The sequence below is a fragment of the Mytilus edulis genome, chromosome 14, assembly GCF_963676685.1.
Source record: "Mytilus edulis chromosome 14, xbMytEdul2.2, whole genome shotgun sequence".
Classification (NCBI taxonomy): Eukaryota; Metazoa; Mollusca; class Bivalvia; order Mytilida; family Mytilidae; genus Mytilus; species Mytilus edulis.
The window spans coordinates 58,815,366-58,833,144 of NC_092357.1; the positions used below are offsets into that span (position 1 = coordinate 58,815,366).

General features: G+C 31.1%; 1 protein-coding gene across 2 annotated transcripts in view; it reads left to right on the forward strand.

Moving 5' to 3' along the window:
* LOC139503740 (uncharacterized) overlaps positions 1 to 17,779 on the forward strand; it is an 89,292-nt gene that overhangs the window by 23,151 nt on the left and 48,362 nt on the right. The window contains exons 1-2 of one of the 2 annotated variants that reach the window (XM_071293585.1): positions 7,170 to 7,339; positions 16,821 to 16,913. The gene's annotated coding sequence lies outside the window, so the exon portion shown is untranslated. Of the gene's footprint in view, positions 1 to 7,169; positions 7,340 to 16,820; positions 16,914 to 17,779 lie in introns of those variants that run through there. The other variant, XM_071293583.1, reaches the window with a different exon arrangement.

The window sequence follows — 17,779 nt, forward strand, 5'->3', positions numbered from 1 at the left end:
TAAAATAAAAAAAAATCCCTACCTACCTACCCTAACTTTTTTTCAGATGTAACTGGAACCACACATACTTTTTTATTTGGCCTAATTCGAGGGGAAAGTTTACTGTTTTCCAATGATAGTGCACTATAAAGGTTACAACCAGTCGAAATATTACATATAATCTGGAGTCAGAAGTCGGTAATATGAAAATAGTCTATTCTAAACATCCAATAATGGTCAATAAACTCCAGGTTAAACTATTATTGACTGACAGTCTTAGAGAGCCAACAATTGATATATCTATGGCAATGTATATAATTTATAACAAAGCTGAAATAATAGATTGTTTGTTAGTGTCCAAAGATTTGCTTTGAAAATATATAATTGTTTGACATTTGATTAATAATTTGTTGGAATAACCCATCTTTATCTTAAAAGTTCATTAACTTTAACTCAACAGAAGAAAATTAAAAATCAAAAATTTATAATCGGTCTCCTATAAACTATAAATAATTAGTTAAAAAACATAAACTAATTCTATTCATTTTAGAGTTATGTCCCTTACTGCCATAAATAATGTAACTTAAGTTGATCAATACAAACGAAATAGCTCGATCCTTATGTATTTAGCTTGACAGATTCATTATTGAACACAATTTAAGAATATTATTGTTATTTTTGGTAGTTTTTGTCAATCTCTTCAACAAAATGCCCAAAAAAGATATATTTATGATTTTTTTGGGGTTATAGAAATTGCCTCATCATTATGGTCTCTATTATAAATTGGTTGTATAGTTGTCTCCAACTATAAGCTTTAATATACAAATGTAATATCATAATTGCAAGGATAAAAAGTTAAAAAAGGGGGGTGCACATGTTGTCTGATTCTTTGTGTCAGCAATTAAAGCTTGGAAACAAATCTGTGTTAAAATCAGATTGAAAATCTCGAGCCCTGAAACAATATTTTTTTAGCTTAAAATGATAAACATCTAGTCTTGGACTTTAATAAGTTGTTTAAAGTTGTGGGTGTTTAAAAATATTTGATCCCCTAATTAAGGTTAAATACCTGTTAAAATAGATTTAATTCCTCAGTTTGTTAGAACTTTATTAAATACAAATATTCATAAAATAATCCTACCAACATGTAAACTAAACATTATTAGTTCGTATGCACCTGACTATTAGATTTTATAGTGGGAGGAAAAAAACGGGTATGAAAAATAATTGCTTTTATACATTAAATGCAAGTGTTTAAAAAACTGGAGGTTGTTGAAAAGTTTATAATACTGGTCAGATTACAATGATGTTTATATGTAGATTAATATTTAAGACATTAAAAAGACATATAATATTTAGTTCAACTGTCCTTAATGTTTATAATATTTTAAGTCATTGATTTTATATGTCAAGGTCATATGAATAATAAAAAAATGTCAAGGAGACAGTTAGTGAACATTGTGACTGTTACAATCAGTGTTAAGTAACCTGGTAGTATACTCAGTGCAGTTAACTATAGCTGTTATCATGATTATTAAAAAAATGTTTTCTGTTTATAGAAATAAACTATATATTTTATAGTGAAAAAAATCAGGTTTGAAAATAATTGTCTTACATTTAATGTAAGTGGTTTAAAAACTTTTAAACAACTTTGTAGGGTTGTTTAAAAGTTCAAATCTAATAGGTCAGATTACATAGCTTAATTTTTAAGGCATTAACAAGACATACAATTTTCAGTACCAACATGTAAACTTATCATTATTAGTTCGTATGCACCTAACTAAATAAAACGGGTATGAAAAATAATTACCTTTATGTACATTTAATACATTTAATATTGGTTTAAAAACTGTAGGTTGTTGGATTAAGTTCAAAATTAATAGGTCAGATTACAATGATGTTACATAGCTTAATTTTTACCGCATTAACAAGACATAGAACTTTCAGTTCAACTGTCCTTAATCATTAATGTTTATAATCTTTTAAGTTTAATTATTTATATTAAAAAAAGTGTAAAGGTCATATGAATAATAAAAAAATGTCAAGGAGCCATATACCATTGTGACTGTAACAGCCAGTGTTAAGTAACCATAGCATACTCCCAGTGTAGTTAACTGTAGCTGTTACATGTATCATGATTATTGAAAAAATGTTTTCTGTTTATATACCAGAAATAAACTATATATTTTATAATGAAAAAAAAAACAGGTTTGAATTAACCTACATTTAACATGTTTAATGTAAGTGGTTTAAAAACTTTGTAGGGTTGTTTAAAAGTTCAAATAATAGGTCAGATTACAATGATGTTACAAGTAGCTTAATTTTTAAGGCATTAAAAAGACATAAAATTTTCAGTTCAACTGTACTTAATGTTTATAATCTTTTAAGTAATTTTATATTAAAAAAAAAGGTCAAGGTCATATTAGTGATAAATATGTAAATGTCAACATGGTCAAGGAGACAGTAACAATGTGACTGCATGTAACAGTCAGTTTTAAGTAACAGTAGCAACTGCCAGTGAACCAAGTCACATAGCTGTTATTGAAAAATTGTTTTCTGTTTGCAAGTTCTTCTTTTTAAGTGTCATGCAGTCATGATTTTATTTAAAATAAATAAAACATATATATCTTTGTAAATAAAAAAACATATGATTTGAAACATCTGTATATGTAGCCAAGACATTTCGCTCCTGATATGAAATTAAACATTTAGAGTTTATATTCAACGAATTCAATTCAATTCAAAGTTTTATTGCCATATAAACTTTACAGTTTGTGACATATAACAACAACAAAAACAAATAAAGACAATAACTATTTAGTAACTCAATATATATATATATACAAATTCAGGTAAATATTAAAGGGTCCCCTGTCCTCAGTTCCATTGACTTTTTTATAAAGGATCCTAGTTTATTCACTTGTGTTGGTGTTGATGGGTTAAGTATATATATAACTAGTTTAATTGTCTTATCAGGGCCTGGGTGGCCGAGAGATCTTAGTAGTTATTTCTGTAATCACTGTATATAGCCAGGCAACCCTGAGGTTGTGAGTTTGAACCCTGCTCCTGTGTTTGCACACAACTCCAATCTTCATTGACTAGAGTTGTCAGTTACCTATTGAAAGTTGTTGGTTTTCTCTGATCACTCTCAGGCGATTCCTCCATGAGTAAAAACTGGCCACTACAAAATAGCCCAAAAGTGGCTCATTTAAGTGGCATTAATTAAAAGCTTGACAATCTATCAATCAATTATCTTATCTTCATAATAGTCCTCGTCTATTTTTTTTGCACAAAATATTATATAAGGGTCCCAGGTAATTATAAATGATATAAGTATAAGAAGTAATCAATACCTGACTTCACCCTTCCCTCCCTCCCCCTTCATCAACCCCCTATATCTTATATTTTTTTTAAAAACTAATCCACTACTGAGGGTCATCAATCTCTTTATACAATGTCTAATAAATCTAGATCACACACAGTATTCCGTAGAATAAATCAATACCATATATATCCCTAGACCTCCCCATCCCCCTTTCCCTAAATCCCACCCCCTTTCTCATTTTTGATTAGTAAACTAAGCCACTATGTATCAAGACACATAGAGAAAATTAATACAACCTCCCCTCCCCCTAGCGACTCCCTCTCCCCTTACTCCCACCCCCTTTCTCATTTTTGTTTAGTAACTTAAGCCACTTAATAACTTAAGCCACTTAACCAAGACTGCAAGAGACATCAATCTCTATATATACAATGTCTAATTAATTAATCTAGTTCATTCACAGTATTACATAGGAGTATAGCATTAATTAGAAAAGTATACCTTATCACACCTGTCACTAAGCAAGGTTAATTACAGGTAAGTCAGTGGACAGGTGTCTGAGGTGTGTGTTGAAATGGCGTTGATGTAAAGGTAAGGATCACTAAACATTTTTGTTTGATAAACAAATCTCTATTTTCCCAATTTTTGCATGAATTTAAGTATTCATGCATGTTAAGGCTTCTATGCAATTAATCTCCCTTTTGACTGAAGAAGTACACATTTTGTTTCGTAGCAAGCTGAGCACGTCTCTGGGTGTAAGATTTTCTCCCTGTATTGAAGACCCATTAGTGGCCTGTGGCTGTTTTCTGCTCTTCGGTTGGGTTGTTGTCTCTTTGACACATTTCCCATTTCCATTCTCAATTTTTATTTTTTATGTGGTAATTTACTGTCACCTCTAGTCGTTTGATACATTTTTTGTTTGATATTAATCAAACCTCTATTTTTCAAATTTTTGCATAAAAGTCTTCATGTTTAGACTTCTATGTGACTTATCTCCCTTTTAAGAGATCTTCTTTATTTGGTCATTTACAGTCATATTCTGATACAGATAACTCTAGTTGCTAAACAATTTTTGTTGATGATGATATTAAGCAAACCTCTGTTTTTCTAATTTTTGCATGAAAGTTTTCATGTTTAGACTTCTATGAGACTCAATCACCTCCATGTAAGGAGATCTGTGGAAGTTATCTCCCTTTAAAATATCCTCTTTGTTATGGTTGTATACAGTCAAGTCTCATCTTCTGAAAGACAAAGATGATTTAAGATCTAAGTGTATAGAAATAAAAGTAAAGAATACTGTTATGTGACAGCAACCCTAAACAAAAAAATTGACACATCATGAGGTCAGGTTGGTACAAAAGTAAAGATGTAATTTTTCGTCTTGATTTCAACCAACAATGTCTGAATGTCATGAATGTATAGAGCTGCATTTTTGCACTTGTAGATGTATATCTTCCCCTTACTATATGTTGCTTGCATTGAGTGATTTATTATGAAGCCGACATGATTGCTGATGATTTAAGGTGACAAATACTTAAAATTAAAGCTTGTTAATGAGGTGTTCTTCTTGCACTGTGTTAAGGTACACCACCCAAGATTTTAGTATAAAAATTTATTTGGTCTGAAAAAATGGAAAGATAGATATATTTATTTTTTTCTTTGACAGAAAATGGGAAGAGTGGCAGAATCAGGATTTTATAAAAAAAAAAAAAAGAAGGGGGGGGGGGGGGGTAAATAAAGGGAAGGGGAGGGTCAAACACTTTATTTGAGAATCTGTGGCATAGGCAATCTTTTTGTCTTTCTCTGAAAAATTGGACACTGTGTTTCATAATGGACCATAAGCCTCTGATGATGATATTACATGTCTTAAATATATTTAAAAAATCATACTCCTAAAATTTTAAGCAAATTGTAATTGGACAGATTATTCTTATGATGCAATCAGATACGCAAAGCAATTTTCTACTTTCATGCCACAATCTTAAAGTATGGCAAAGTACCAGATGTTATAACCTTATGGTTTTCTTTTACAAATTGTGACTTGGATGGAGGGTTGTCTTATTGGCACCCACAACAACAATATATATTTCCACTATATTCAATTAGGGAGCTACCATTTGATTTTTATGGGGGGGGGAGGGGGGGGGGTGCTAGGATGAAATTTGAAAAAAATTGTCAGGATAGGAATTTTGAGTAAAAAAAAGCCAGGATGAGACAATTGCAAAAAAAAGAAATCAGGATGACAATTTAGGTAAAAAAACGTCTAAACTAAAAAAAAAAGGCAGGACCGAATAGAGTGAAAAATAAAAAGGCAGGACAGAGATTACAACTAAAAAAAATGCAGGACAAAATTTTTCATCCTAGCCCCCCCATAAAAATCAAATGGTAGCTCCCTTAGAGGTCAATATCTATTGATGCAATCATTGATGCAATAGGAAGTGAAAATCTAATTAGCAAAGCCATTTTGCAGTTTCATGCTTCAGATACTGACACATGACAAATGGTTTGTTTACATCCTAGCCAGCAACATACTCTATGCATGATAAAAAAGTAACAAACTTCATCTTTTATTAAAAGATTATTTTATCAGTGATACTGATTGATGTAGGTATAAACAGCCGCCCACGAAAACAATATTTCCACTATATTCAATTAGAGGTCAATATCTAGTCCATAAGATAAAATATTTGCATCTTCAGCACACGGTGTACTGTTACATGTGTAAACAACAGGGTAATTGAATTCTATACTCTGTATCAAAAGTTGTGCATCAGATTTGTATGGCATTTATATAAGTTCTAATAAATGATAAAAATGTTGGCCATAATTGTCAACTGTGCTATTTTTCTGAAATGGTGAATAAATTATAAATGGAGAAACTATGTTTGTTTTTTAAATTATAGAACTACTGTATGACTATTTAGGAATTTACTAATTAAAAAATATTAAGATCCAATGGCTTTTAATTTTTTGTTTTTTACCATACTTAAATAGCAATTTTTAATTTATCAAAATAGAAAAAATCTATGTCATGCATTTTTGTTTCACCTAATTTATAAATATATATTATATTATTAAACAATAACTGACAAACAGTCATGGCATATATACATGAAATTGATAAAAAGTAAGTTTAATGATAAATGGACTAAGGTTATTTTGCAGTCAACATTAAATGGAAACACTGTCTTTGGTAAAAAAATGTTTTAGACATCTGAATAGCTTTGTTAAACCTTCATGGAATTTATAAATTTGTCAGAGGTTGTTCATTGTGTCTGTATACATTTTTGTTCAGTACCTCACAAAATATACATAACAAATACAAAACTTTGGTGGCAGTGGTGCAAATGTGATGTTGTTCACTACATGGCTGTTTTATTATAGCTAGGTGTTTTCCTCAGGGGTTTCATTATCTTTCATGTTGACTGGTACTTTCCACGTTTCTAGGTGGTACTTTTCAATTTATTCCATGAATATCTTATATAAAAATTCCTACATTTAGGCGGTACTTGTCAATAGCATAGGAGGGTAAAAGTACCGGGTACCGCCTGCTAATGAATGGCCTGTTTCCTATTCAGTATATATAGTACAACTTTGGTGGATAATTAAAGGTGTACGAAGGTTCAGTATATAAAGTATACAGTATATTTAGTACAAATTTGGTTGATTCAATGTTGCAGGTTAACTGTTGTTCAGTATATAAAGTATGCAGTATATTTAAAATAATTTTGGTAGATAATGATATAGTTGGTTTTATGCTGTTCAGTATATAAAGTTTAATTGTGGGCGGCAGTTGTTGTAGGTTATGCTCCGTTAATCAACATAATCTTGGCCAACTATCAAAATATGTATACTTTAAATAAACAATGCCAATGACCAGGTAAGCCACAGGTAAAAACTGTGAAGGTTTTTTTTAATCATTAAAAAACTTAAGTGGATTTTCCGAGTAGGTCATATTTCTGTTTAAAACTTTTACTGATCAGGAAGCGACATGTGATTTGACGATCAGATATATTTTCTGATTGCTATTTTTTTCTTGAGGTAAGAGAGCCAATTACTTATATTATAATTTTGAGGTCATTAAGGAATGTAAATAAATAGGAGTGGTATATATATATAATAATTGAGGTTTTCAAGGCCTCCCTTTTATTGACTTAAGTGGAACTTTTCTATTGAGTTTCTGTTTTTGCCATGTCTGTCATTTAGACTTGGTTCCTGGAAGACATTTGGAGTAAAGGTGGGTTCTGTTTTGGAAGATTTATGGGGTCCCCAGATGTTACACATATTTGAGGTCATTAAGGATGTAAATAAATATAGGAGTGGTAAATAGCTGAGGTTTTCAAGGTCTATAACTTTTATTGATGTTGAAGGAACTTTGATATTGAGTTTCTATTTTGCCATGTCTATCATTAAACTTAGTTCCTAGAAGTCATTGGGGCTGTAAATGGTAGAGGTTTTCAAGGCCTTACTTTTATTGACTTAAAGACTGAAATTTTATATTGAGTTTCGGTTTTAGCCATGTCTGTAATTATAATTAGAATTAGTTCCTGGAAGACTTACTAGGTCATGAAGGGTGAACTTATTCTCCCAATGCTAAAACACATTTGGAACACACACAATTTTCACAGAAATTGATTACATGTACAATTATTTGCCTATTGAGCAATTCTCCAAATGATTTCCTTATTGTGCTTTTTTTGCAATGTTAAGGGAAGGATCATTTAAAGGGGGGGGGGGACAAAATAAATATTATGTTTTGATAAAATAATATGATCGATAGGGTCGAAGCTAAATAATGGTGTTTGCTCTTTAAGCCATAGCCCAATTTTTACTCCCATTGAAGTTAAATGGTTGCTCCATAATTTGAAGTCATGTCATGGGGGTCATTAAGCTAAAAGTGTATGTGGGTGGAACCAGCTGATGGGGCCAAATAAAAAAGTATGTGTGGTTCCAGTTACATCTGAAAAAAGTAAGGGTAGGTAGGTAGGGATTTTTTTTATTTTCTGTTTTTTTTTTTACATTGAGTCTATGCGAGCAACATTCTGACTTTAGCAGTGCTTAATGAAAATAGACAATAAAATCTTTAGGGTAGACTATTTTTGAGGCGAAAAAGTAGGAAAGGTAGGGTTACCGGAACCACACATATATTTTTAATTGGCCTGGTCATTGTTTGTGAGAGACTGGTCATTTATGAAGTTGACAATACAACATGTGATGAATATTAATAATTAATTCTTGATTTATATGATTTTCATAAGGACAAACGTACTTATAATTGTGTGGTTTTGTATCATTTTCTGTACTGTTGAGTGTATAGACTTTATATATGTCACTTGACTTAAATATTAAAATATAAGAAATAAGAAGATGTGGTATGATTGACAATGGGATAACTCTCTAACAGACACCAAATGACATAAAAATTAAGATCTATATGATGTACGAACTTCAACACCCAAAACCACATCTTAATTAACTACAGGGAGATAACTCTGTAAAATCAGCAGAACGTTTTAATGACATTGTGTTGTTAAGGGTATATTAAGCTTCTCAATGATCAAAATAAGTTTTTGTCAAACTGCTACATAACCAATGTAATTTTTCTGATAAAATGCTTGGTTCAAAGTTTTTGAAATTTTTATATTTTTGTCAAAGGGTCAAACTAAATACTTTGTCAAAATTTAAAGAAAATTAAACGAGCCAAATTAATTTTAGTTCAGGTGTTAGGTACCACCTTAAGTCGATCAGCTATAAAAAGTGTATAATTAAAAGCAATAATTCAAATAAGAAAACTTATGACCTAAGTTTTGTAAAAAAAATGAAAGAAAAATAAATATGATATATATACAGCAACAAATCACAACAACTGAATCACATGCTCCTGACTTCGGACTGTGAGGCACATTAGGAATGTGGAGGCCGAGGGGTGGAACAAAAATTATTTCCTTTTTGTGTTTCAATGGGAAATGGACTCCAAAAGAGATAGAAATGCTTCAAAATCAAAATTCAGTTAAAAGATTTGAAGATGAGTGAGCTCCCGGCCTAAACATTGCTAAACTTGTATAGTGGTGTAACAATACAACTTTATTTTATTTGGACTCTGGAAATTGGCATACATGTCTTAATTGTACAATACAAATGATAATGAATTTGCTGTGTCATATAATAGATCATTAACCTTTAGATTGATTTCTCAATTCTTTGATGTTCAACACAAGTTTTAGATTGTATTATAGTTTGTAGGAAGAAGATCGATTTTAAGGTGGTACCCAACACTTTCACTAAAATTAAATTGGCTCGTTTAATTTTCATGAAATTTTGTCAAAGTATTTACTTTGACCCTTTAACAAAAATATAAAAATTTCAAAAATTTTTAACCTACCGTTTTGTCAGAATAATTACACTGGTTATATAGCAATTTAACAAACACCAATTTTGATCATTGAGAAGCTTAATATTCCTTTTACAATACAATGTAATTTAAACGTTTAGCTGACTTTACACAGTTATCTCCCTGTAGTGTTAGGTACCACCTTAATCTACATCCTGTACAAAAAACCTTGGCATAGTTTCTTTTTTTTCTTATTCTGGAAATTTGCTAATTTTAAGTGTGTAAATGTTTCCAATAATTATAAACCGCAACTTCATAGTACTACTGAAAGAATTTAGTGTCTGTCATGAAGATGAAATTTTGTGAGGTTTAAAGGTCCTAACACTGTTTATAATATTTTCCCCAACCTGAAAGATGGAATTTTGGTCACATCTTTTTTTACACAAATTATTTAGCTGTTTCCTTGAGATTTTTTTTAATGACATTTTATGTAAGAATCCTGGGTTTTGATTGGTTGATAGCAAGTGTATTTTTCATCAATTTACCATTATCAAATGAATATCGTTCATTTTTCAACGCTGCCAAGATATATGCAAAATTTATATGCCTTTTTTACCCTCTCTGCTGTGGTATTTGCCAAAAATACTCTATTAGACTGGATACTTGTAAAGTCACGATCATCAATGCGTTTTGAACATTAGCATTTGGTGTAATTAAACAGATATAGCATGTTTTTGAAGGGTATTTGCAAAATTTACCAGTCTTGAGAATAAATTTCCCTCGCCTTATGGCTCGCGAAATTTAACATTCTCGACTGGTATTTTTCACAAATACCCCTCCTTAACATGACATATCTGTTCAAAGTTATCATTTTGCAGTAATTTTTGTTTTGATAGATAATCTACACTAAACAGGTAAATTATGAAAATGAAATAATGACTCGCATTTTAAAATTTTGAAATTTACATTCTCATTAAGTTATTTTAAGCAGATTATGATTGTCTACCTAATTTTTAAGCTAAATATATATATATATACGACCTAAAATCCATGTAAAATTTATTAGTAAATATATTAGCTGTCAAACATTCATGATAAATCATAGATCTTGCTGTCCATCTATGGAGAGCTGCAGTGGCGGATCCAGGGGATGGGGGTGGGGTGGGGTCCCAGGGGTTAAGGGGGTGGAACCCTCCTTTTTTTTTGACTATCAATGCATTTGAATGCAAGCATAAAGTTGGAACTCTTCACTCTGGGTTGGGCCCCCCCCCCTGTTTTTTTAAAATGGCTTGATCCGCCCGTGAGCTGTTAGTCTTATGACCTTTGATTTATATCTGTTTTTGCTGACCTTTTGCCAACAAATTACTTAAAGAAATAAATATAGTTTTTCAGCGTGTCCTTTTATTCATGAAGATATAATTATGCCGGAAGATGAACCACAAAAGGTCAGAAGAAGATAAAATGCAAATGTTGTTTAATTGACATTAATAAGAAAATAACATATTAGGCAAAGAACAAATCTCCTGTCACATGACCTTTAAGATATGACCTTAGCCTCAAAGGTCATATTGTTTTATTTTGAAGATATTCATGTGTCTTGCTTAGGCCTGGCATTATACCTTTATTTTTTGTCATTTTCTTTAATGATTTCACTCTTACTTCCAAAACAATAGCTTTTTATGAGAATTAATTAAAGTCCTTGAATGTTGTTGATGATCTTTTCTCATAACTGCTTAGTCAGCAATTTGTGTTGGACTGTATTAGGCATTTTGTGTACAATTTCATTTGAATGACAAATTGAATGAATTAATCTCTAAGCCAGGATTAATTATACCCTCTGACCCAATGTTTGTTGGTAGTAGATGTTATTACCATGCCTATAAGACACTACTACAACCAGGGGATATACTATTATATATATATATACATTCTACAATCATTCAATTTAGAATTTTTCGTTTGGGCTTGTATTATATTTGCCTGTGGGTTTGTATGATTCATTCACCTATTTGGACTCAAAACTTAAGAGTCTATCTTTAATTGAGGTAAACTATATGTAGCCTTTCAAATGTTTATAATTTCAATTCCTAACATCACTGAAGAGACATTAATTGTCGAGATAAGGATTTGATTTACCAATTTTTGCACTTGTTTTTAACTATCATCTTTTCTGCAAGTTTATTGTTTTCGTATAAAAATTGCAGTTTTTATCCAACGCCATCTGATAAGGATGGAACATTGTTTTCAATTTAGACAGTGTTTATTTTATATGTATTCTATAAATCAGGGAAAATTATGAAGTATTTTTTTTAAATATTTTTATTCACTATACATATATATAAGAACATTGAAATATTTATTTTTATATATTTGGTTTTCAAAAATTCAAAATTATAGAAAAAATCATTATTCCAATTAGACCCAATTTGATGGTCAACTTTTACAAACTTTCAGGAACTTTTAGAATTTGCCCCACTGTATTTATTTGTTGAAATTGCAAAATATCTTTCAAAGTTTTTAGCCAAAATAAATCTTGCTGTATTCTATAATTATTATACAAGTATTTCTGTATTCAAATATTTTTTTTTTCAAAAATCAAATTTTTTTTTTTTAATTTTATAAAAATGGGTAAACAAGCCAAATCTATTTTTAATCAAAAGCCATTATATAGGTACCCCTTTAAAGTGTGAATACACATTGTATAATGCTGTTTAGTAACATTCTTACACGGCTTGAATGACTAGTACAATTTTATTAATTATCTAACATTATAATTCATGTTGACACATTGTTTTTTGTCAAAATTTTATAAAAATGAATTAATGGAATCAAATTTATTTTTATCAAGAGCCGGTAGGTACCCTCCTTTAAAGTGTGAATACACATTGTATTATACTGTTAAGTAACAGTGTTACAAGTATTAATGTGGCTCAAATTTTTTTATACTTTTTTCATTAATATATAGTTATTTTTGTATTTTTTATAATTTTTATAAAAATCTTATAAAAATTAACCGATTCTATTTTAATCAAAAGCCGTTAGGTACCCCCCTTTTAAGTGTGAATACACCTTTAATACAATACCTGTTTAGTAACATTCTTACAAGGCTAATGACTAGTACAAGTTTATTAATTGTCTAACATTATAATTCATGTTGACACATTGTTTTTTGTCAGTAGTACAATGATAAATGATAGGTATAAAAATAACCTATCGTAAAAGACACTTGACGAGGCGTAAAAAAAAACTTGGTAGTGACTGTATGTGTAGAGTACCACCAGTCGTTAAGTTGACAATATGGCCGTCTAGTATCATGGAGTTTTTGTTTTAGATTGTTTTATTTGGATGGATTATTTTCTTGGAAAATGTTCGGAATATTTTTTTCTTGGTAAATGATGATCTATGTGTCAAATGGTATATTTGTTGGTTTTTTATATTTTCATTATGTGTAACGAAAGAAGAATTTAAGAAGTTATAGGTAGATGTAGTTATAGCTATTACTTAGGTAAGAAATTAATCTTTCAGTTGCTTTTATTTTTTGTAGTACTATCGGATAGCTAGAGTCATCAATAAAATTAGATGTATAAAAAAAACAAATATTAAAAAAAGATTTAAAACTTATGATGTATATTTTAACTTTTGTTAGTTGGATACATGAAGTATTTTTACCTTATCCCAGACTTTGTAACCATAAAGATATATATATATATTATAGCTAAATACATGGATTCAGCATTTTAGCTGTAAAAATATTGTTTTTGAAAAAAAATGTTGGCAAACATCTTTTGCTTCAAAAAAGAATCAAGTAAAACTTTAGCTGTATTGCAAGGTTATTGAACAATCTTGAAACTTTGAAATGAGTTCAAAACAAAAAAATAAAACAAATTGTAAGGAAATGGGTCCTTGCAATTTGGATTATTTCCCTTTTGCTTCATATGTAGAGTTGTCTTTCTTTATATATGTTCTTTGAATGAATCATTTAAAAAAATAATGAAACATTGTTATTAACTGTATTTATTCAAAACTTTTAACATGGAGCATAATTAGACTGTATAAGCTTTAAAAATACATTATTCATATTTGCTTTATTAAAGTGTCATGATTGCAGAATTCAGTTTCATTTTATACAGAAAAATAAGCATCTATTGAATGAAAAGGGGGACTTGCTTAAGTGCATAGTTTCAATATTTAATTTCTCATTTTTAGCTGTTAATTTTATAAACTTCTTTAAACATTTGAACACTAGTATTACTGATAAAAATGCAATGCAATTTAGTATCATTTTGTGATTATTTTGATTGTTTTCCGTGAATTTCATTCATTAAAAAACAGGAAAGAATTTCTTATTGATATATAATATATATTACATCTGAATAAATGAGAAAAACCTGAATTTATGAAATGCAATATTAATGAAAAGTGCTATATATATTATACAGGCCCGTAGCCAGGATTTTCCAAAGGGGGGTTCGTTTGACTCACAAACTCGACTTTAACAGTCACAATTCGAACAGAACATCGACTTTAACAGTGCTTATTAGTTTTCAAGGGGGGGTTCGTCCGAACCCCTCGAACCCCCCCTGGCTACGGGTATGTTATAAGAAAAATCATGTTTTTTTTTTTAAAATATATATGGCTCAAGGCAATTGTGTTGTATCCATATTAATGTATTGTATTAAAAGTTTATACTAGACAGTCATTGATAGCTTCACTAAAATTCATTTTACAAGAACCTGTTTTATATATTAGTGTTGATATTTTTAATGGATTTAATTGTATAATATATTTTCATGTTTGAACCATATAAAGCTAGACAGGTGAAATATTATATACCAAAAGGACATTTATACTCATTTAGTCAGAATTAAAAGTGGCAATACCATCCCCTTCAAAAATCAAAACACATCATAGAAAACTAAAGACTCGATCAGAGCAACAAGACAAGGGTGGCTCCAGCCATTTTTAAAAGGGGTCCCAACCCAGGATAAAGGGGGTTCCAACAATATGTCCCCATTTAAATGCATTGATTTGCGGCAAAAAAGGGGGCCCCCCCCGGATCTCTCACTGCAAGAACCCCATCAAAAACTTGGGTGACTTCAGGTAATTTAGAGGGTCAGCAGATCCTGCTCCACATGTGGCCTTTTCTATATATATATGTAAATTGTGATTGTTATGATTAAAAAATTCTGTCAGATTTTCTGTTAGAATTTTTAGAGTTTAGAACTGAATTATATAATGGTTCAGCTTGCAGGCAGTTTCAAACTTTTGATTCCAATGGCCATTATTTTTAATAATATTTTCAACATTTATCTTAAACAACATGATACTGTTAATTCAGAAATTATTGTCTGTATTTATTATTGCGATTTTGTGATTTGAGATTAAAAATTTTCATTTTTGCGATATTGAGAAAAAATCCTGTTCAATTCATATATGAAAATTCATAATGTAAAATTATATTATTGTGATTATAACCTTGTCACATTTTTCGCAATAAAAAAAACATTTGAATAATTTCTGAATTTACAATAGTACAAAGAATTTAAAAATACAGTTGATTCCCCATTTGACTTCAGTCTTGATTACACCAGGCTGAGTGAAGTTGTAGTCATCCCTGGACTTTAATGGATATTCAGTAGTCCCTGAAAGTTATTTCATAAGAATAAAATTGAGAATGGAAATGGGGAATCTGTCAAAGAGACAACAACCCGACCATAGAAAAAACAACAGCAGAAGGTCACCAACAGGTCTTCAATGTAGCGAAAAATTCCCGCACCCGGAGGCGTACCTCAGCTGGCCCCTAAACAAATATATTCTAGTTCAGTGATAATGAACGCCATACTAATTTCCAAATCATCTGAATACTTTTGGTTTTTGCACTATAACTTTTTGCATCTGTCCCAAGTCAGGATTGAGTCTGCAGTGACCTTTACTTGTTAGTCTTTTATGTTTATAAATTTAAGTTCATTTACATGTTTTGGAGTTTAGTGTGACTTCCATTTTTACTGAACTAATACACATTTTTGTTTAGGGGCCAGCTGAAGCACGCCCTTTGGTACAGGATTTTCTCGTTGTGTTGGAAACTCATTGGTGCCCTTCAGCTGTTTTCTGCTCTTTGGTTGGGTTTTTGTCTCTGACACATTCGGCATTTCCAATTTTATGTGATGCTATGTAATCACTACACATAAAACTAAAGTTTTAGTAGTCATGAAAAGTCAGGCAGTGATATGATGGAATATTTTTAACGACCTTGACTGGCTATACAGCGCCTGCACAGTCAGGCAGTGACATGATGGAATATTTTTAACGATCTTGACTGGCTATACAGCCCCTGCACAGTCAGGCAGTGACATGAGGGAATATTTTTAACGACCTTGACCCACTATACAGCCCCTGCACAGTCAGACAGTGACATGCGGGAATATTTTTGACCTTGACTGGCTATACAGCCCCTGCACAATCAGATAGTGACATAATGGAATATTTTTAACAACCATTACTGGCTATACAGCCCCTGCACATTCAGACAGTGACATGAGGAAATATTTTTAATGACCTTGACTGGTTATACAGCCCCTGCACAGTCAGACAGTGACATGATCATGGAATATTTTTAACAACCTTAACTGGCTATACAGTCCCTGCATAGTCGGGCAGTTAGATGATGGAATATTTTTAACGACCTTGACTGGCTATACAGCCCCATGCACAGTCAGGCAGTGCTCCAGAAGGATTAGCAATTCATTATCACTAATGACAGGTGTAAAAGGCTGTATAGGAAAAATAGCACACTTCATAACAATCAGGTCTCTTCTAAATTTCAAACACTGTTCACTTGAAGGAACACTTATCAATAGAAAAAAGAAAATGTTATATGATTGCCAATGAAATGACTATTCCCAAGAGCCGAATGACACATAAATGAACAACTATAGGTCATATAGTACAGCATTCAACAATGAGCAAAGTCATACATCACCCCACTCTCACTTGTATATGTAGTATGTCCTTGCTAGGAACACTTAGTACACGGCCAATGGTCTCTTCTTAATTTCAAACACTGTTCTTCAGACTAAAGGCATACTTACCTAGATAAATTACATCTCCCTACTCTCACTTACATATGTATGCTATGAGTAAATAAGTGCATACTGAAAATGCCACTAACTTTTTTGTATTTTTCTTTTGTAGAAAATGCATTGTGCCAAAGTGAACTGTAATATGAAGATGTTTTTCATGGTAGTTTTGGATATGATATAGATCTGGATTTATTAAATGTATATGGTGAGTAGTAGATTACCTATTTGTATACATCCCCCTTTTTTTGGGGGAGAGGGGGATGATTGAAGAAATGAGAATTCATCAGTTTGCCTGTACATAATGCATTTACTCCTTTTGAACTGCAGGAAAAATTATTGATGAGACTTTAATTACACTTTTTTCTGTATCATTTAGGGCCAGGGGCCTCGGTGGCCGATTGGTCTAAGTAGTTACTTCTGTAATCAATAGCCAGTCAACACTGAGGTTGTGAGTTCTAACCCCGTTTGTGCAAGTGCGCTCGACTCCAATCTTAATTGACTCTAAGGATTGTCAGTTTTCCTATCGTTCAAGGTTGCTGGTTTTCTCCAGGCACTCTGGATTCCTTCACCAATAAAAACTGGCTGCCACGAAATAGCCTTAATGCGGTGCTTAAAAGTGGTGTTAAATCACCAAAAATCAATCAATCATTTAAGGCCATAAAAAATATGTTTGTTTGTCCTAACCCTACCTTCCTAGAAAATATATTATAAATGACATGAAATCTATATACCGGTAATGAATAAATATGCCATTTCTATAGTGCATTAGAACCCAATAATGCATAAAACATGAACAAAACGATTTTTACAAGTACATTGGACTCATTTTTTATCAAGCTCTCATAAACTATTAAAAGTCTCCCTGCTTGAATAAGCTGTGGAAAAATTTACATTTCAACTACCTTGTCTGACCATTCATCCCGAAAAATAGAATTAATTAATCAAAACATAACCATTAACTGATAATAGGTGATCAAAGCTGGTTAAGTGTTGATTTCCTCTGTTATGAAATAGATTCTATTAATTGTGAAATAGATTCTGTAAATTGGTGGCAATATGGAAAATTATGGC